This window comes from Ovis aries, chromosome 2 (assembly GCF_016772045.2).
Source record: "Ovis aries strain OAR_USU_Benz2616 breed Rambouillet chromosome 2, ARS-UI_Ramb_v3.0, whole genome shotgun sequence".
In the NCBI taxonomy this organism is placed as follows: Eukaryota; Metazoa; Chordata; class Mammalia; order Artiodactyla; family Bovidae; genus Ovis; species Ovis aries.
Window position 1 is genome coordinate 168,403,299 of NC_056055.1, and position 22,170 is coordinate 168,425,468.

The 22,170-nt window shown below is 35.8% G+C and overlaps 1 protein-coding gene across 1 annotated transcript in view; it reads left to right on the top strand.

Moving 5' to 3' along the window:
- LRP1B (LDL receptor related protein 1B) overlaps positions 1-22,170 on the top strand; it is a 2,196,232-nt gene that overhangs the window by 330,860 nt on the left and 1,843,202 nt on the right. The window lies entirely within an intron of this gene.

Consider the following 22,170-nt stretch of genomic DNA (forward strand, 5'->3'; position numbering starts at 1 on the left):
TTTTCAAGTAGCTGAAACAGACTGGACTTGAAGCCTATGCTCAATAAATACTTGGAGGATACAATTTGTTTTATTTATTTATTTATTTTTTAAAATTTTTATTTTTACTTTATTTTACTTTACAATACTGTATTGGTTTTGCCATACATTGACATGAATCCAGCATGGGTGTACATGAACCTAAAGGGTTTTTTTTTCCTAACATAATCTCAGTATATACACTTGATTCAATTTTAAAATTCACTTTAATAGTTAATTCTTATTTTATATGATAAATTAATGAGCATGAAAGTATTTATTTTAAAATTCATTACTTAAAATGAATTTTAATGAAAAGTATTAATTAAATTTAAATCTTCTATGAACTATTTTTTGAGATGACTAAACTAAAGCATGGGTGCAATCTAAGAATGAATTCTTTCTGGAAGGCACAAATACTCATTTCAGTACTATTATTTCTTTTTTATTCAACCAATGCTGAGGAGATTCAAGTATGAGGATTATTATAATAGTGAATCATAAATGTCTTTCATTTGGCTATATCCCATTAGTTTATGATGGTGAGTAAACAATTGATCTGTGCTTTTTGTTAGGATCAATCTATGGTGGGGAGTTTCCAGAAAGCTCTGTGGTAGAGAATCTGCCTGCCACTGTAGGAGATGTGGGTTTGATCCCTGGATCATGAAGATACCCTGAAGAGGGAAATGGCAACTCATACCAGTATTCTTGCCTGGAGAATCACATGGACAGAGGAGCCTGGCAGGCTACAGTCCATGGCATTACAAAAGAGTCAGACAAAACTTAGCAACTAAACCACAACAAATCTATTTTGACTTCTAAAATTCAAATCAGATTAAGCAGTCTAATTATTTTTTCCTAAGTTAATATCTCTAGGGTCTCTTTCGAGTTCATTTTCCTTCTAGCAGAATGTAAAATAGGTTTTCCTTACTTTCATCAGTTCAGTTCAGTTCAGTCGCTCAGTCCTATCTGACTCTTTGCAACCCCATGAACGATAGTACGTGAGACCACCCTGTCCATCACCAACTCCTGGAGTTTACCCAAACTCATGTCCATTGAGTCGGTGATGCCATCTAATCATCTCATCCTCTGTCAACCCCTTCTTCTCCTGCCTTCAATTTTTCCCAACATCAGGGTCTTTTCAAATGAGTCAGCTCTTCGCTTCAGGTGGCCAAAATAGTGGAGTTTCAGCTTCAACATTACTCCTTCCAATGAACACCAGGGCGGATCTCCTTTAAGATAGACTAGTTGGATATCCCTGTAGTCCAAGGGTCTCTCAAGAGTCTTTTCCAGCATCAGAGTTCAAAAGCATCACTTCTCCGGCACTCAGGTTTCTTCACCGTCCAACTCTCACATCCATACATGACCACTAGAAAAACCATAGCCTTGACTAGACAGACCTTTCTTGACAAAGTAACGTCTCTACTTTTGAATATGTTGTCTAGGTTGGTCATAACTTTACTTCAAAGGAGTAAGCGTCTTTTAATTTCATGGCTGCAACCACCATCTTCAGTGATTTTGGAGCCCCCAAAAACTGTTTCCACTGTTTCCCCACCTATTTACCATGAAGTGATGGGACTGGATGCCATGATCCGGTAGTAGTTTGATGTATGGATTCATTTAGTAGTTTTGGTTTGTTGTTGCTGTTTTTTTTTTTTTTTTGATTGCCAGTGCAAAAGAAGATTCCCATGAAAGTCTAATTTGAGAAGTTTTGTTTTTTTTTTTTTATGATCTAGATGAATTTGGAATCTCCTGTGGCATATATTCTCTTGTCTCATCATTTGGGCTGCATTTACAACTTTTAAGAATGCTCAGTGCTACATGTATGAATGTACACATATGAAAAGTCAGTTACATATGTTGTATAACTTGTAGTTTTGGCTTGATATAAACAATCTATTCTCTCTATTGACTGGTGATCGCATTTGAAAAGATACATGGCTAGCAGTAGTGCCACAACATTTATTTCCCATACAGTATCTTCTCTCATATAAGTGCTTCCCTGGTGGCTCAGACCGTAAAGTGTCTGCCTGCAATGCAGGAGACTGGAGTTTGATCCCAGGGTTGGGAAGATCTCTTAGAGAAGGAAATGGCAACCCACTCCAGTACTCTTGCCTGGAAAATACCATGGACAGAGGTGCCTGGTAGGCTACAGCCCATGGGGTCGCAAAGAGTCAGACACAACTGAGCAACTTCACTTTCTTTTTGTTTTCTTAAATCCAGTAAGAATAGCATGAAGTTTTGTTTTGTTTTTTCCCAAGATGAACCGTCTTCGGTGCATTATAATTCTGGTTGTACCTATCAATATAAACATTATAAAAAGAAAAAACAAACAAAAACAAGTCAATATTCTTTCTCTGTCCAAACTCAGAAATCTGAGATCGTCTGGCTCAGTAGTCCCCCGGAAATACACTGCTGCTGTAATTAATCAGCTTCCACTTTTTTGAAGCCGCATTGTGATATTCCTAACAGAGAATGGAAAGCACAAATGCTAGTCTGAATTTCAAGTTTCACAATCAGTTTTTCCACCTACACTATTTAAATATCCTGTTCTCTATTGCTTTAGAAGGGTTTGTGATCCAACTCCACTGTGAAACATTTTGTATCCTAGAAAGGAATGGATTTCTGTACTGAATAAATTCAGCCTGCCTTGAGAAATAGTTCCTCCAGTGAAAAAACAAATAAGTAAATTTCATCCTAAAAGGTTACAATTTGTGTATTTGTGCCCAATTATCATATCATTGAGGCATGCTGAAACATCCAGCCAAAATACAGAGAAATATCCTTTACAGGAGGATCAGTGAGTATGTATGTGAGAAGTCAAATGTCCAAATATACTGACTATAAAGGAGAAATATATTTAATTGTGTGCTTATCACTTATTCCTTAATTTTGTCTTCCCAAAGGCTTAAAGAAATCCAGGCTTATCATGCTTTAGTAGAGTGATTAGAAGGAAGAATCAATTTGTTTATGCCTCCAATGGTAGTTATTTGATTTATTGGTTGTCCTGTCTTTGTATTCACTAGACTATGAGATAGCTTATAGATTACACTTTTACATTTTTATATACCTCACTTCTAGCCTAAGATCTGTTATATATGCAATGCCCAATAAATATGTTTAGCTAATCAATGCAATGTAATATGAGATGGTTTATTGTGAGTTGAAAATTCTTTGCTTAAACCCATGGGAACCTAATTGGGTCAACAAATACTCCTACTTTCTCCCTTGGGCTCCTTGCTTCAGTTTTCCTTGACTATCCACAACTACCTGTCATATATTTTTAATCACATCAATTATATAAATATTGCAAAGACTTCTCTGGGAGTTTGAAGTAAGAAAATTAACTTCTTAGCTGAATTTTTACCGGAGAACATTCAGGTTTAATGTCTTGGTAAAGATTAATATTCTAATACTACCAAGACAAAAAGTTCTTGGGTCATCCATCTAGGCATTTATTTTTATTCATTCATCTATTTATTCATTCAAACTGCATTCAGTAACTTCCACTTATTATGTACGAAACATGATACTGGATGCTTGGGCAGAAGAAAAACAGTTTCTTTTAAGAACTTTCAGTCTACCAAGCTCCTTTGGTCTATCTTTGCAAAAGCCTCATTATCACAGAACATGTGGTGGAAAGGCAAAGATAATAATCAACCAGTGCTTCCAACCTTTTTAAGGTCAGGAGTGCCTGTAAGATTATGATGAAAGCTAATGATATTCTCATTATAATTGCAAGTATACATATATTACATTTATTTTTATTGTTTCATATGATTTACAGAAAAATAGAAGTTAACCCAGGGGTTGAAAATTAAGAAAAACCTAATTTGGTTTAAAACATTCATTATTTTAAAGATTAAAAAGGGGTAATCTGAAAAAAAAAGTCTTTTCACAGACCATCACTATTAATTTTAATATATTTCCCTTTAATAAAAACTTTCACCATTTCATCTTTAAAGTTTTCCCTTCCTCATTCTCATTACCCTTAAAACAAACATCACCTCTACTATCTTTCCCTGACAGTCTATTCCCTTAAGATAGTCTCCAAACATTCTAAAGTTGGTTGTCTTTTCCAATCTTCTATAACTACTAGTCTGAATAATATTAACCTCAAATAAAATCACATTTCTCTAAGTCCTCAAACACTGCTACCATCCTAAAATAATGAATTGTTGAAATCCTAGGCACTGCTTGATTCCTGTAATTGTGTTGAATTTACGTAGGTAACGTAATGATTTTATAGAAAATCACTATGTGCAAACATATTTTTAAACTTCCAAATTATATAAAATCACTTTATATACTATAAAGCCTGCATTAATTCAGAAGATTATTTAAAAATTAAGATAAAAATCTTCCTACCACTAGATTTATAGATTTCTAATAAATTTTGCCAAACAGCTTAGATACTTTTTAATAGGACACATTTTCATCTTGAGATATTCACTTTCAGCACCCATACTTTGCAATTAAGATAGCAGCATGAAGAAATATTGTTAGCTGTTAGTGTCATGTGTGACAGTAATATAAAGTTAATTGATATATGAGTTACAAAATTATACTACTGGTTATTGCTTGAAGGCCTAATGTTGAGCCCCAGTTTCTATCAGGTGACAGTTTTAATATCTGCTGGTGATGCTCATTTTATCTGTAGCAGCTGCTTGATTTTTCCTGGTTAGAGGAAAGATTTCAAAAAATGAAACATTGTGAGGTCTTTGGGAAAAGGAGAAAAAATAGAACAGAGGAAATAAGTCTTATTTATAGAAATATATTTATCATAGATAAATCATATCTATTTCACATTTTCTCATGTTTATGTGATGGAAAACCTAAATACTTTTAGATATAAAAATTAGCAATGAATCTATATAAGCATTTTCAAATAGTTTTAAACTTTAAAAAAATTTTTTTTAATTTTTAAATTAATTTTTCTTTATTGAAGGATAATTGCTCTACAGAATTGTGTTGTTTCTGCCAAACGTCAACATAAATCAGCCATAGGTATACATATGTCCCCTCCCTATTGAATCCCCCTCCCACTTTCTTCCCCATCCCACACATCTAGGTTGTTACACAGCCCATGTATGAGTTCCCTGAGTCATACTGCAAACTCCCATTGGCTATTTTACATACAGTAATGTAAGTTTCCATACTTCTCTCTCCATACATCCCACCCTCGCTTTCCTCCCCCTTCACTTCCCTTGTCCATAAGTCTGGTCTCTATGTCTGTCTCACTATATTTAATCATCTTAATAAATGGTAAATTATATAAATATAATTTTATAGAATAATTACTGTACTATTTTGACTTAACTCTTTATAATCATCTCAATTCAAGATGCCCCTAGTTTCTCAAAAGGTTATTTAATACAGTGGATTCTATCCCTAATTACACAAATGTTCATTATGCAAATGTCTCAGCATAAAAATAGGATTCATTTCATTTTATTTATCCTGAAGGATACCATGTCAAGCCAATTATCTATTATTTTTATTTCTCTATTATGTATTCAACACTTGAATCTGTTATTAAAATATATATGTAATTTTCTGGAGAAAGAAATGGCAACCCACTCCAGTATTCTTGCCTGGAAAATCTATGGATAGAGTAGCCTATGAGGCTATTATAGTCCATGGGGTCTAAAGAATGGGACAAAACTTAGTGACTAAACCACCCATACTTAATTTTCTACTCTAAATAGAGTCATTTAGATGTTAACTTTTCAACTAGGGAATGAGCATACGTTTATATATAATACATGTTATTATTATCAAATGCTTTAAATATGTACCCTTATACACATATATAACACTACCTACCAGTTTTTAGCCATATAATATATATTTTAACATGATAAAAATACACATTTTTATTTTTAATGCATTTCAATATCTTTTAATACTATACTAAATTTGATTTTTAAAATCTGTTTATTTAAATAGAATATGATGGTAAATAATGAGAAATGAACTGGTTATTTATGGAACTGAATGGAGAGACGTTCTTCTCGGAAAGTCCTCTGTAATATTGTTTCACTTACTCATGTATCTTTTGTTGGTAGTTGCTTTATAGACAAATATTTACTTACTTGTATCTTTTATTATAGTTGCTTTATAGAAAAATAATTTTTTGATTTATGTATAAAATGCCACTCTCCCTCCCTTTCTAGATGTCTTCATTTGGGTGAATATTTTTTATGAGAATCCATGGGAATTTTATAGATGGACATTTGAGAAAGTCTTTTTGGAGGGGGGTGGGATTGGAGCTAAGAGGCAGAAAGAGGAATTAATTTGAACTAATTTATATGATTTATCCAAACATACCTATTAAGAGACATAGAGAAAGATGGTGCTTTAGATTCATAGAGGCCATTTAATTTAGGAAAATTAGTGCTTGTGCTTCTCACCAGTTCAGTTTTATGTATAAATATTGTTCTGAATTTCCTCATATTCTACTGCCCACATTTAATGTGAACATGGTTAGACCTATCATGTAGACAATCAGATAAAGAGTATTTTTGTTACTGGATTAAAGTGATAACCTAACAACATGGTCTCCTCATGCTTCATTCAAAGCAATAGCCAAACCAACTTTTTTTTTAAGTGTTAAAAAAAAGAAATTACATCTGTACTGGAATCCTTTGCAAAGCAGTTGAAGGGAATTCATTCCACAAAAGAGAACAAATGATATTAAATATTTTATCTTTTTTCTAACAAATTCCACAGAGTGACAGTTACTAAAAACTGTTTCCTATTCCTCTTCCCCATTCTCCTACTACCAAACTTTTCATTTTTGTCCTCCTTCATTCACCTTCTCAATCTATTCTCACCTTCATCTAGTAGCTTTCCTAAAGTAAACCAATTTTGGTATATTTTGGTTTCCTCAATTCTTCAAATCTAGCTAATAAAGAAAGGAACAGGGCATGATAGACACTCCTGTTCTGTTTTGTTCAGTCACTCAGTCGTGTCCGACTCTTTGCAACCCCGTGAATCGCAGCAGCCAGGACTCTCTGTCCATCACCAACTCCCGGAGTTAACTCAGACTCACGCCCATCGAGTCCGTGATGCCATCCAGCCATCTCATCCTCTGTCATCCCCTTCTCCTCCTGCCCCCAATCCCTCCCAGCATCAGAGTCATTTCCAATAAGTCAACTCCTCACATGAGGTGGCCAAAGTACTGGAGTTTCAGCTTTAGCATCTTTCCTTCCAAAGAAATCCCAGGGCTGATCTTCTTCAGAATGGACTGGCTGGATCTCCTTGCAGTCCAAGGGACTCTCAAGAGTCTCCTCCAATACCACAGTTAAAAAGCATCAATTCTTTGGTGCTCAGCCTTCTTCACAGTCCAACTCTCACATCCATACACGACCACAGGAAAAACCATAGCCTTGACTAGACTGACCTTAGTCGGCAAAGTAATGTCTCTGCTTTTGAATATGCTATCTAGGTTGGTCATAACTTTTCTTCCAAGGAGTAAGCGTCTTTTAATTTCATGGCTGCAACCACCATCTGCAGTGATTTTGGAGCCCCAAAAAATAAGATGGAAAGGGTTGAGGCATCAGTGAACACTAAAGAATGGTATAGTAGTAACTTTGTCCCAGCAAAAGTTACATTGTCAAAGGGAGACATCTGCAAAGAGAAATTCTACAAGTGTTTGTAGGTAGGATTTATGCATTGGCTTCTATATTTAACTACACTCTTTAGCTCAGTTGATCCTTCGAATAGATATTATTCCTACAATTTCTAATAATGACCGAACAATTTAAGGTAACTGAAAGATGCAGAACAAGTAAATGCAGGGGCCAAATCTAAACATATGTCTTCTAATGCCATACTGTCCGTGCCAAGCAGAATCAACCAATATTCTTAGAGGGATTAGATAAATAATAATATATTTACTATTACAGCAATGTGTTCTATGATATGCAAAGATCAATAATTCTCACAGCCATGTAAAAGGAAGAGGAAATAATGAGAAAGAAAGAAATATTTTGGTAGAAATCAGCCCAATAGGGCAATAATATAGTTCAAAACATAGAGTTGTTAGAGTTTGCTGAACTCTCTCTGGAAAATATTCATTCAATTGGGTGAACAAATGCTATCAATGAACCAAGAGGTAAGATTTTTAATGCCATTTTATGACTGTCATTTTCCAGAAATCTTTTGAACAAGAGCTGTTTCAAACTTTTACTACTCTTTTCAAACCCATTGTCCCAATTTACCTTTAGTCTAAAGAAAATAATTCATCAAATATGAATTTTTTTCAATTTTCTTCTACTCTATCATTATTAATCATAGTTTAAATTCTTATCTAGGTATTCATTTGTCTTTGAAAAAAAGATCTCTTATAAATTATCCTTTCAAGGATTTCTATGTTTTCCTCTGTGATCTTTTTTTTTTTTTTAACATAGTAACTCCATCATGATCTTCCCTTTAAGCTATCTACTAATCTTTATACATCCTTGGCTTTATTTCCTCAGTTTAAAGTTTTCCCCTTATTTATATTCATTGAAAAACAGCAAATATGGCAAATAAGCAGCTACACCTCCACTCCAAGTTTAATTCTTATTTTCTCATTCACTTGGAGTTTTCCCCTTTATTCTGGAAAATGTCACTCCACCATTGTTTTTTATCATCTTAACCTCCTTGGGCTACTGTAAATAAGATTTTTCTTGTTTTGTCAAAATCATTTCAAAGTTTTCCAGTTACTTTCTTTCTAACTGTGCAGTTTCCTCTCCTTCCAACCCTTATGAAATTGGACACTATGAACCAACATGATGGCTCCAACTTCCCACCTTTTTCGAAGAATCACATTTATAATAGCTTTTGGTCATTTTGCCCTAAATCTGGCATTATCCCCTTCAATCTCATATCCTTGAAACAGAGCTTATCTTTCCCACTGATTTTTTTTTTCTCACTATCTACTTCATTGAATGGTGTATCCACTCAGGAGAACCAGGTACAACTTCATTTCCTGCAGTGTTTTCATACTGATCCATTTGACGCCATCCATTTCACCTCTGAAATGGCAATTCTACTTCCATTTCTTTTTTCTTTTTTCATTATCCAAGTTTAGGCCCTCTTAGCTATATGGCTGAGAATGTGTTGTGAAAGGGAAAGTGTTAGTTGATTAGTGATATCGGACTCTGCAACCCCATAGACTATAGTCTGAGGAGGGCATGGCAACTCACTCCAGTATTCTTGCCTGGAGAGTCCCATGGACAGAGGAGCATGGAGGGCTACAGTACATAGGATCATAGAGTGGAACACGACTGAGTGACTAAGCATACAGTCTATAGCTTGCCAGGCTCCTCTGCCTGTGGAATTCTCCAGGCAAGAATAACAGAGAGGGTAACTATTCTCTTCTCCATGTGATCTTCCTGACCCCGGGAATGACCTGGGTTTTCTGCAGTGGAAAGTGTTGTATTATCTCGTTAATTCGTTTGCCTACTTTCCTCAAGATTTTCCATCTCTGAGTCATTCACCAAACTGCTGACAAAGTTCTTCTGTCATACAATGAGATGCTTCTTTTTTAAAACAATGTTTAAAACATTCTTTAAACTATTCAGTGTCAAACCTCTAACACACAGTGAATACAGTGAAGTCATTCAGTCATGTCCGACTCTTTGTGATCCCATGGATTGTAGCCTACCAGGCTCCTCCATCCATGGAATTTTCTAGGCAAGAGTACTGGAGTGGGTTGTCATTTCCTTCTCCAGGGGATCTTCCCAACTGAGGGATCAAACCCAGGTCTCCCACATTGCAGGCAGACGCTTTACTGTCTGAGCTACTAGAGGAGCACCGAGCAAGAACCAGGGAAACTTCTAACAATGAAGTCCAAAACATTTGAGCATGTTATTCTCAATAGTATGCCTTTTATTTACATTATTTCTTCTTCCTGAAATGTCCTTACCTTCCTAAACCTCTTCAAGTGGTAAACTTTACCTCTTTCATCATCCCTTTTTATGCCTGGAAAATCCATATGTATCTTTCAAGCCAGATCAAAGAGTTTCTCTTTTGAGCTTTTATTTTATTCCACATTTCTTTACTCCTGAAAAAAAAAGGGAAGGACACTTCTCTTTCTATTGCCTTAGCCCTTGGCACACACATCTGTTTAAAAAATTCATCTATTTCTTCAGCTATCATTTATTGAATGCTTGTCATGTGCTAGGGGTCAGAGGTATGATAGTGTCATTTTCTGATCAAATGACTTGCTCTCCGAAATGTGCATTGCTGTTTTTCATTTATGATTAATTTTATTGCTAAATTGTTATTGTCTTAAGGTTTTTCATGTTTGTATGAGACTAGGACAGCATTTGACTCTAAAAAGTTTTATGAAGTGAAGTGAAGTCACTCAGTTGTGTCCAACTCTTTCTGACCCCATGGACTGTAGCCTACCAAGCTCATCTGTCCATGGTATTCTCCAGGCAAGAATACTGGAGTGGGTTGCCATTTCCTTCTCCAGGGGATCTTCCTGACCCAGGGATTGAACCCAGGTTTCCTGCATTGGAGGCAGATGCTTTAACCTCTGAGCCACCAGGGAAGCAAAAAAAAGAAAAAAATAAGTTATATAGATGTTTATTAATTGATAAATATACTATTCTTTTCACTCTGTAACTATTATACTCTGAAGTATATTGGGTGAGACTTTTTCCTATAAAATTTATATTGCCTTGAAATTATTTTTTCTTGAGGCCCCCAAAATACATTAATAGTACCATCATTTCCTACATTAGTGGTGAAAGTGCTGTAATAAAAAGCAGACACAAAACTAATAACGTACTCTAAGTAACAAAAACAAACTTTGTTCTCCTAAATTTAAGTGGCAAGGGCAGTGTTCAAAATAATAAACTTTATAATTTATCAAAAAATTAGAGACTTTTAAAGAGGAAAAATATATGTGCTATTGCAGGATTGAATACAGAGGAAGAAATGCATATTTATTAGATTATTATCATTTTACTGAGTAGAACAACTTTGTTTGATTTAGTGATAATTACATAAGAAAAAATAATCAAGAAACTTTATTTGTGAACCTATAATTTTAGGTATCTCAGTGTGTGCATCTTGCTTTTTATTCAGAATGTCTTATTTGCTTTTTAAGGAGAGTGATATTGCCTATTTTCAAAATAGTATTTATAATAAAGTTCAATGCATAGAATTTGTGGGAGAACTTTGAGATAATGCAAAAAGAGTAGTATTTTTTTCACCGAACTGTGAAATGAAAGGTAAACTTTTCTTTAAAAATATCTGGTTCAATTCATTTTAATACAAATGAAAAAGACTAAATTTGAATGGACAGTTGAAGCTGTGCACATATACCATGTGCTGTATATACATTTAGTTAGGTTTCATAGAGACTAAATGCAAAAACAAGCTCTAGTAGTTGAAATACAACTTACATCTCTATTATTATTTACAGCCAGTAGATTTTGGAAAATTACATTGAGAATTATTTTTTACAGCATTAGATGTCCCTGTGACTGCGATTCTGCCAGAGAAGGTAGTGGTCACAGAATGACTGAACAATTTGATTGCATTGTCAAAATAGTCAACACAGTAATTTCAATTTACCTGAACAGCACAATCTTTTCAAGCTCACAGAAAGACAATTTGGATAAGAAAAATAGGTATTTTTCTGAAAGATTATGTTGCAGTCCATTTACCTCAATTCATATACTATTGTTTTTATTTGCCTACTCACTCCTTTTTTTATAAGTGATTCATTTTGTTCACTCAAATTGTGTGTGGGTGTGTGTGTGTGAGAGAGAAAATAGTGATTGCTCACCAAGTGGTCAATTCTCTGTGTCAATTTCAGCTGGCAGAATTTATTAAAAAGGAAAATATGTAATTGTGAAAATGGATTCATTCTTTAAGAAAAAAGAAGTGAACCAGAGAAAAAGGATTTTTTTTTTGAGAGATAATCATTCTAATAGTGCCCTCATCAGAGGCTGTTGTTTCTTATAAAAATAATATACAGAAGAAAACCCTGGTCAAGAACATAAGAGCATATGAGAATGATAAAAAAAGAATATCACAGTATAATGTAAAATGACATTTTCCTATTGGTCAAAAAGCTATTCCCATTGGAGTGTCCATTGACCCATATTTCCAGCATAGAAATTCAATGAACCAAGAGAAAAAAAAAATGAGAAAAGTTAGGATTTCTTGATCAGTGGTTTGACCAATGAAACGATTGATAGTATTTTTAGCTAGCCAAAGTGAATATGTCAAAAAATAAACTTCCAAGTTAATGTGAAGAGATAAAAACCTAATTAATGATAGTATACTTCATTTTTGAGTGCTCCCAGTGCACATCCTATGGACTGTTCATTATTTATATGTAATATTAATAATTTTCACAACATATCCATGAAGTGTATATCATTATTCCTGTTTTAGACATTGGAAAATTTATGGACCATTTAAATACCTTTACTGATACCATAAAAATGCCTCCTGTGTTTGATTCCAAATATTTTCATTTATTTCAGTTTCTTTGCTTATTCTAATAAATACTTATTGGGTTTAATGTATTTGGTGGAAAATAATGAGCAAGGCATTTTTTCTAGTTTCAATTAGGCTTATGATCTAGGGGAAGTGAAGTGAAGTCGTTCTGTCGTGTCTGACTCTTTGCGATCCCATGGACTGTAGCCTACCAGGCTTCTCAGTCCAAGGGATTTTCCAAGCAAGAGTACTCGAGTGTGTTGCCATTTCCTTCTTCAGTGGATCTTCCCGACCCAGGGATCAAACCCAGGTCTCCCATGTTAAAGGGCAGACGCTTTACCCTCTGACCCACCAGGGAAGCCCAAAGGTAGGCAACTGAACAAGGTGTGAGAGTAAAATATGACTAATATCATAAGAACAGAAAAATCAAAGTTCCATTGAAAAGTACAGGAGTCATTTCTCTTTTAATATCTGACTTGTAAAATGAGATGTAAGATAGACCAGTATAAGAAACAAGTGAAACAAGCAGAGTGGACTAAGCAATGGTTCAGAATCTATCAAGACACTAAGGCAAGAAAATATATATTGTAATGAAAGACCAAATCAGTCAGCTTTGGCTAGATCCCTGGGTTTGCAGGAGAAAGGGGAAAATTGTAGACAAGGATTCAATCCTGAAGATCTTTTGTACTATGTTTACTGCTGCTGCTGCTGCTGCTAAGTCGCTTCAGTCCTGTCCGACTCTATGCGACCCCGTAGACAGCCTCCTACCAGGGTCCTCTGTCCCTGGGATTCTCCAGGTAAGAACACTGGAGTGGGTTGCCATTTCCTTCTCCAATGCATGAAAGTGAAAAGTGAAAGTGAAGTCACTCAGTCGTGTCCAACTCTTAGCGACCTCATGGACTGCAGCCTACCAGGCTCCTCCGTCAATGGGATTTTCCAGGCAAGAGTACTGGAGTTGGGTGCCATTGCCTTCTCCGCTGTGTTTACTAATGTTGGACAAAAACTTGATTCTAAGTTTTGGAGAAATTAATCAGAGATTTTTAATGATTAAATGCACATTCTAATGATGAGAACAGTCTAGAGAATGAGTTGGGGCGGGGGACAAAACTTAATGCAGGAGGAGGCTGCTATGGTTCTCTAGGAAGGAGATGCTTTTAACAGACTGTGGAATGGAATGGAAGAAGGGATGAGATTCTTGTGCTAGAGAGGAAGTAGGAAATAAAGTTACCATAATTTAATGACTCATTGTATATGTGAGTTGTTTGAGAAGCAGAGGTTTAAACATAGCCCCAGGTCTGTGCCTAAAATAGTAATAGAATTTTAAGTTGAATTTTAACTACCAAGATTTTTTTTTCTTCTTCTTCTGTCTCCATAAAATCAAACCAAATAGATATCGTTAAGACTTGGAAAGCACAATTTGAGCAGATGAGTGAGTTGTAGTGCTTACCACTGAGAAAGGTGAAATTAGAGATGAGAATAAGTACTGGAATACCTGTAGACGTTTTCGGAGTCTGATTTGAGAGAATTGCATATATAATATACTTAGTTTGTGTTTAGTAAGATAATTTATATGATTCAGTCACTTTTATGTGCAGTTATTTGTAGCCACTCTAATGTATGATTGGCTTTTACTCGCTGTGATGACATACCCACTATCATGATCCATAGGCGCAGGACCAGTGGTCTTGTCACAATATGAATATGCTTATGGCATCTGAGGTAGGTGGGTAGTGAACAAGAAGCAAGAAATTAGTCTTTGGAAAACTCTTTCAAATCTTGCTGTTCATATATAAGAAAAAGCTATAGAGAGATGTCCCCCAAACTGACATCCATTTCCACAACACTTTCAATAAGTAATAAAATTGAAAGAAACTTTTCTAAGCTAATAATGATAATGAAAATTTGATCACATACTCATGAGAAAAGATTGGATTAACTTTTTATTCTCTCTGTATAAAATATAATTAAAAAGATGATTCAAGTAGAGGAAAAGGTAAAACTGTAGAGGGAAAGGTATTAAGAGCTATGTCAATCAATGAATAAAAACATCATGTTAGTTTTGGATTAATGTTTTATGTATTATCAATTTTTTTTTAAAATTTGTAAGATGTTGTATTTTCTTTCACATTTAAAATAAATATCCATTTCCTTAATAAGTGGAAGGTGAATCAATGGCGAGAGGCTGACACTTTATTCAGGAGCATGACTGGGCACATTAGACCATATTGGAACCTAACATTAACAAGAGATACACTTGTTCCAAATTGAGGGTCTAGTATTCACTGTAAGACACATGATAGTTTGCTTAGAATATAATGAAGATGAGAAACCCTTTAAATTATAGGCCTAACTTCCATAAAGATATGATTCAGAATTGACAAATAAAGACAGACACTTTGGGTTAGAGGTTCTTAAAATTCCATAATCATAAAGATTATCTGAAGAGTTTTATAAAATTCTGATTTGGGGACCCTCCTTCCAGAGATCCTAACTTGTAACCAGAAATTGCTTTTGTTTGACACACATTCCAGGTATGTCTAATGTGAAGTGAAGTGAAGTGAAATGAAGTATCTTAGTCATGTCCGACTCTTTGCGACCCCGTGGACTGTAACTTACCAGGCTACTGTGACCATGGGATTTTCCAGGCAAGAATGCTGGAGTGGGTTGCCTTTTCCTTCTCCAGGGGATCTTCCTGACCCAGGGATCGAACCCAGGTCTCCTGCATTGCAGGCAGATGCTTTACCATCTGAGCCACCAGGGAAGCCCATGTCTAATGTAGAGCCCCCAAACAACTGTGTTAACTGTTCCTTTTAAGGAAGTATGGATTTCCATGATGCAAGTGGTTCAGTGTATTATCTCTTATCAAAAATTTCCCCCAGTCTGCCCCCCAAAACATTCCCCTTGCCATTTTTGAGGAGCTGAAGTAGATTTAGATTGCTGAGTAGAAAATATTATCTGAGAAGTTTATATAAAAAATTTTAAAGCAGTTTATAATCATGGGAACATAGTAAAGGTGTATATGTAACAATAAGTGGACTTGTTACATGCCATCATGAATGGTTTCATCTCAGAAGCCTCAGAAACCTTGGTTATGGTGCTGAAAAAGGGGAAAAATCTGGTACATACAGATATACAGTTACTTGGTTCAAATGACTATGTGCTTAGTCACTCAGTTGTGTCCAACTCTTTGCAAACACATGAACTGTAACCCCATCAAGCTCCTCTGTCCATGGGGATTCTCCAAGCAAGAATTCTGGAGTGGGTTTCCATGCCATCCTCCAGGGGATCTTCCTGATCCAGGGATCAAACCCAGGTCTTGCTCATTGCTCATACAGTAAAGAATCCGCCTACAATGCAGGAGACCCCGGTTCGATTCCTGGGTCAGGAAGATCCATTCGAGAAGGGAAAGGCTGATGCTGCTAAGTCGCTTCAGTCGTGTCCGACTCTGTGCGACCCCGTAGACGGCCTCCTACCAGGCTCCTCTGTCCCTGGGATTCTCCAGGCAAGAACACTGGAATGGGTTGCCATTTCCTTCTCCAATGTATGAGAGTGAAAAGTGAAAGTGAAGTCACTCAGTGGTGTCTGACTCTTAGCGACTCCATGGACTGCAGCCCACCAGGCTCCTCCGTCCATGGGATTTTCCACGCAACCCACTCCAATATCCTTGGGCTTCCCTGGTAGCTCAGCTGGTAAAGAATCTCCCTGCGATGCAGGAGACCTGGGTTCGATCCCTGAGTTGGGAAGATTCCCTGGAGAAGGAAAAGGCTACCCAACCCCAGTATTGTGGCCCAGAGAATTCCATGTGTGTATACACACACACACACACACACACACACACACACACACAAAAATTAGATGTGTATTATATGCCTTGAGAAAATCACTGAAGGATATACCATCTTATTATTCCAAAAACTAATGTCTCAAAATAGTTTACAATAAATATACTAAAATTTAGTCCGGAACCTTTATCATGTTATTACTAAATCAACTTCAGTGAGGTATAATTTATTTCATCAGATTACCCTGAATATAAAAGATAGTGTCTATTTTTCAGTCTTTGAATGTACAAATGAATCTTTGGAAATTAGTAAGAATAACTTAGAGCAAGCTGTGAAATAAAAAAGGTAAAAGTCAATTTCTAAAAGGCAATATAAGTATATTAAGTAATGAAGTTAGTGTATTTAAATGAAGCAAATCTGCTAAGTTTTCAATAGGAATTTCAAGAGAAAAGTCAAAGATTTCATATTTATCTATCCAGTGTATTATGTCTGCCTAACACAGTATTCAAATATAAGATCACTAGGATGATTTTAATGATGCTATTAGCTAATATTTGGCTTTCTGGAAGAGGAAAATCATGACCAAAGCCATGAAGAAAGCATCAAGCTGAGGCTGGAGTCCAGTGTCCAAAGCCCTAAGTTGGCCAGCTTTCCTTTTTTTCTTCTCAGTTACAGAAAACTTTTGAAGAATGACATGTATCCAACTTGATTTTAAATTTTTATCAATGTAAAAATCCACCAAGTTCACATCTTTCATCTTTATTTAAACTAATGAATCATTTGTGCAGGTGTTATCTATACTCAAATTATAGATTTTCATGCCAAAGGAGCTATTTCAGACACTGGTAGGAGTAAGGTAAGAGAAACATAGCTAGCTGTGTTATTTGTCACTGCAAGTAGCTGAAATAGGCAATTTTTTTTTTTTTGGTAAGGAGAAGATAAAATGCTTTATGTACTGTGTACATTTATAAGAATCTTAGCATGTGGTCTGAGTTGGGTGATATGCTGAGAGAAGGTGTATAGATATATTTAGTCAGTTCATTTACTTTTAAATCTCTGAAATAATAAATATTTTTTCATGACAGTAAATAAGAAACGTGGGAGGTGGTAAGGTTAGAAATTGTAGAAATGAGGGAAGGAAAATAATGGAGGTAACCAAAACTTTAAGTGTCTGCTACAAGTGATTTGTCTGCTACAAGTGATTCCTGTTATTAAAATCTGTATTTTTATTCTGTTTTTCTTTTTTTTTTTTTTTTTTTATAAATACTCACGTTAGGTATGGGGAAATTTCCAAGACTGCAAAATTTTCATCAGAGAAACAGCACTTATGGTTTATCAGTTAAGCATACAATATACTGTTAAATGGGCTTCCCTGGTGGCTAAGTGATAAAGATCTCTCAGCCAGTGCAGGAGAGTGGGTTTGATCCCTGGATCAGGAAGGTCCTTTGGAGAAGGAAATGGCAACCCACTCCAGTAATCATTTCTGGGCAATCCTATGGAAAAGGTGTCTGGCAGGGTTGCAAAAAACTCTGTGGAGTTTCCAAGGAGTCAGATATGACTGAATGACTAAGCAAAAACACCAAATAATGTTAAACAGATGTGATATTAATGAAGTAAAATGCAGATTTTTGGCTTAGAATTTTGACTTTTACTATTTCTTTTATGTGACTGCTCAGTATTTTCCTTCCATTGTGAAAAGTAGCATCACTTTCATTCTGTTTATGATAGGCCATTCAAACAGATTTCTGAATATTTGTCCTTAACCCCAATCCTCTTCAAGTTATACATTCTCTTTCCCTTGTTCTTTTATTTATTTATTATTTATTTTCTTTATTTTTTAAACTTTACAATATTGTATTGGTTTTGCCATACTTCAACATGAATCTGCCACGGGTGTACACATGTTCCCAATCCTGAAACCCTCTCCCACCTCCCTCTTCATACCATCCCTCTGGGTCATTCCAGTGCACCAGCCCCAAGCATCCTGTATCCTGCATTGAAACTAGACTGGCGATTCATTTCTTATATGATATCATACGTGTTTCAATGCCACTCTCCCAAATCATCCCACCCTCTCCCTCTCCCACAGAGTCCAAAAGACTGTTCTATACATCTGTGTCTCTTTTGCTGTCTCACATACAGGGTTATCGTTACCATCTTTCTAAATTCCATATATATGCGTTAGTATACTGTATTGGTGTTTTTCTGTCTTCCTTCACTCTGTATAATCGGCTCCAGTTTCATCCACCTCATTAGAACTGATTCAAATGTATTCTTTTTAATGGCTGAGTAATACTCCATTGTGTATATGTACCACAGCTTTCTTATCCATTCATCTGCTGATGGACATCTAGGTTGTTTCCATGTCCTGGCTATTATAAACAGTGCTGCGATGAACATTAGGGTACACGTGTCTCTTTCAATTCTGGTTTCCTCGGTGTGTATGCCCAGCAGTGGGATTGCTGGGTCATAAGGCAGTTCTATTTCCAATTTTTTAAGGACTCTCCAACCTGTTCTCCATAGTGGCTGTACTAGTTTGCATTCCCACCAACAGTGTAAGAGGGTTCCCTTTATCAACAGTGTAAGAGGGTTCTCTTGTTCTCTTATTCTAAATCTTTGCAGTTACAGGAAATATTTGAAATCAAATTGAGTAGAAGTCTTGAGTATTTACTTTAGTTATAATAAAGGATATTACATATGCATCAAAAGTAATTTTATCAACATGTTTAAGAGTTTGTTGAAAATACAATCAACTAAGTAAAAGAGAGAATGATCCAGAACTGAACATGGATATAACCCAAATCTCTTTGTGGAAGGTAGAGAACATATGACATAAAACAACAGAGAAAATATCAGGTGTTCAGAACTTTGGGGAACTAATTTGCATTTCTTATTGTTTCATAGGCCACAAATCTCTAACTTGTATTTCATCCATTACAGTACTAAAACATTCAACACAATAATTCACTATAATTCATCTACTTCAAATATCTGCATGTTAAGAAAAACTGTGTCCGTGCTAATTCACTTCAATTGTGTCTGACTCTTTGCGACCCTATGGACTGTAGCCTGCCAGTCTCCTCTATCCATGGAATTCTCCAGACAAGAATTCTGGAGTGTGTTGCTGTGCCCTCCTCCAGGCGATCTTCCTGAACCAAGAATCAAACCCCCATTTTTTATGTCTCCTGCTTTGGCAGGTGGGTTTTTTTTTTTTTTACCACTGGCACCACACGGGAAATCAAAGAAAAGCTTTAAATATCCACAAATCAACCTCCATGTTCAAATGAGAAGCAAAGGAACAAAAACTGCTGCTAGAAACAAAATAGGAGGAGGAGTGCATTTTTTTTTTTTTTTTTTTGGTAAATCTCATCCTTAAAATGCTTTTTCTTATTATGTCTTATACACTTTTTAGAACAAGAAAGAGTTTTGCTTACTCAAGTTAACTCAAGTACATATGGAAAGAAGAGTAATCACGATCACATTTTTAAAGTTAAGCCTTATAAGTATACAGGAAAAATCATAAAATTAGGTTTGATGGGAATACACGAATGTCTAAACAGTCTTCTCAGTGTGGAGAACAGAAAGTAATTGGAGGGCAGAAGCATCATTCTGTATCTACTACTATATCAGTGTTAATAATAATAATAGATAACATTGTTGCTATCTACTTTTGCCAGGTGGTAACATTAGGTGCTTCATATACATTATTCCTTTTAGCCTTTTCATATAGATTTTATACACTAGTTAATATTTTACAAATTCCCATTTTAGGGAACTAAAATGGAACAAAGTTTAATGACTAGAGCAAAGTAATGCAATTAACAAATAACTGAGTAATGCTTTTACCCTTAATCCCAAATCTATCCTTATTAACCACAGGAAAGAATGTTATATTGCTCAAGTTGCTTATTGTCATCCTTATTGGGCAGAATTTTTATATTAGACCACTTCATTGGCTGTCTGACATCAGGTCCTTAACACTGGTGCAATCAGAAATGAGTAGAAAAAAATGAGTATGTAAAAATAGATACCATCATTTGATAAAGAGCGCACTTAGAAAGCGGTAGAAATTTGAAACATCTTCAAAGGATGTCATGATTTTGGCAGGCATACGGAGACCTGATGTACCTCTCAGGTGGCCCTAGTGGTAAAGAACCGTCCTGCCAATGCAGGAGACTTAAGAGATGCAGGTTCAAAAAAAAAAAAAAAAAAAAAAAAAGAGATGCAGGTTCAATCCCTTGGTTGGGAAGACCCCTGCAGGAGGGCATGGCAACTCACTCCAGTATTCTTGCCTAGAGAATCCCATGGACAGAGAAGTCTGGAGGCTACAGTCCTAGGGTCACAGATAGTTGGACACAACTGAAATGACTTAGCACACAAGCACTGAGACTTGATGCCTTGGAAGTACTAATTGCTCAATCTTTCCTCCAACTTTAGAGATACCTCCATTTGCCTAACATTTGTTCTCTACACCTAAGTTTCTTCTGGTATTTTTTTATGTTGGTTAAAATTTTACAGTTAGGTTGAGCTCTCTAGTATGTACTAAATAATCTAGCTGATAATGAAGAAATTAAAATTGCTTTAATTTAAATGTTTAAAACTCTTAGATTTTTAAATTGAATTACAACACTGCTACCATTTAAATATTGAGATATGAATCTTTTTCCTCAGTAAAGTTTTTTAAAATAAATTTTTCTTCATAATTAATTAGGCATTTATTGAATAAAGTCTAACATCTCACATGCTCGTAAAGTAATGCTCAAAATTCTCCAAGCCAGGCTTCAGTAATACGTGAACCGTGAACTTCCAGATGTTCAAGCTGGTTTTAGAAAAGGCAGAGGAACCAGAGATCAAATTGCCAACATCCGCAGGATCATGGAAAAAGCAAGAGAGTTCCAGAAAAACATCTGTTTCTGCTTTATTGACTATGTCAAAGCCTTTGACTGTGTGGATCAGAATAAACTGTGGAACATTCTGAAAGAGATGGGAATACCAGACCACCTGACCTGCCTCTTGAGAAATCTGTATGCAGGCCAGGAAGCAACAGTTAGAACTGGACATGGAACAACAGACTGGTTCCAAATAGGAAAAGAGTAAGTCAAGGCTGTATATTGTCACCCTGCTTATTTAACTTCTATGCAGAGCGCATCATGAGAAACGCTGGACTGGAAGAAACACAAGCTGGAATCAAGACTACCGGGAGAGATATCAATAACCTGAGATATACAGATGACACCACCCATCTGGCAGAAAGTGAAGAGGAACTAAAAAGCCTCTTGATGAAAGTGAAAGAGAAGAGTGAAAAACGTTGGCTTAAAGCTCAACATTCAGAAAACGAAGATCATGGCATCCGGTCCCATCACTTCATGGGAAATAGATGGGGAAACAGTGGAAACAGTGTCAGACTTTATTTTTGGGGGGTCCAAAATCACTGCAGATGGTGACTGCAGCCATGAAATTAAAAGATGTATGCACTCCTTGGAAGAAAAGTTAAGACCAACCTAGATAGCATATTCAAAAGCAGAGACATTACTTTGCTGACTAAGGTCCGTCTAGTCAAGGCTATGATTTTTCCTGTGGTCATGTATGGATGTGAGAGTTGGACTGTGAAGAAGGCTGAGTGCCGAAGTATTGATGCTTTTGAACTGTGGTTTTGGAGAAGACTCTTCAGAGTCCCTTGGACTGCAAGGAGATCCAACCAGTCCATTCTGACGGAGATCAACCCTGGGATTTCTTTTCTTCTCTCTCTCTCTTTTTTTTTTTGAAGCTTTTTTTTTTTTTTTTAATTTTTACTTTATTTTACTTTACAATACTGTATTGGTTTTGCCATACATTGACATGAATTCACCATGGGTGTACATGAGTTCCCAAACATGAACCCCCTCCCACCTCCCACCCCATATGATCTCTCTGGATCATC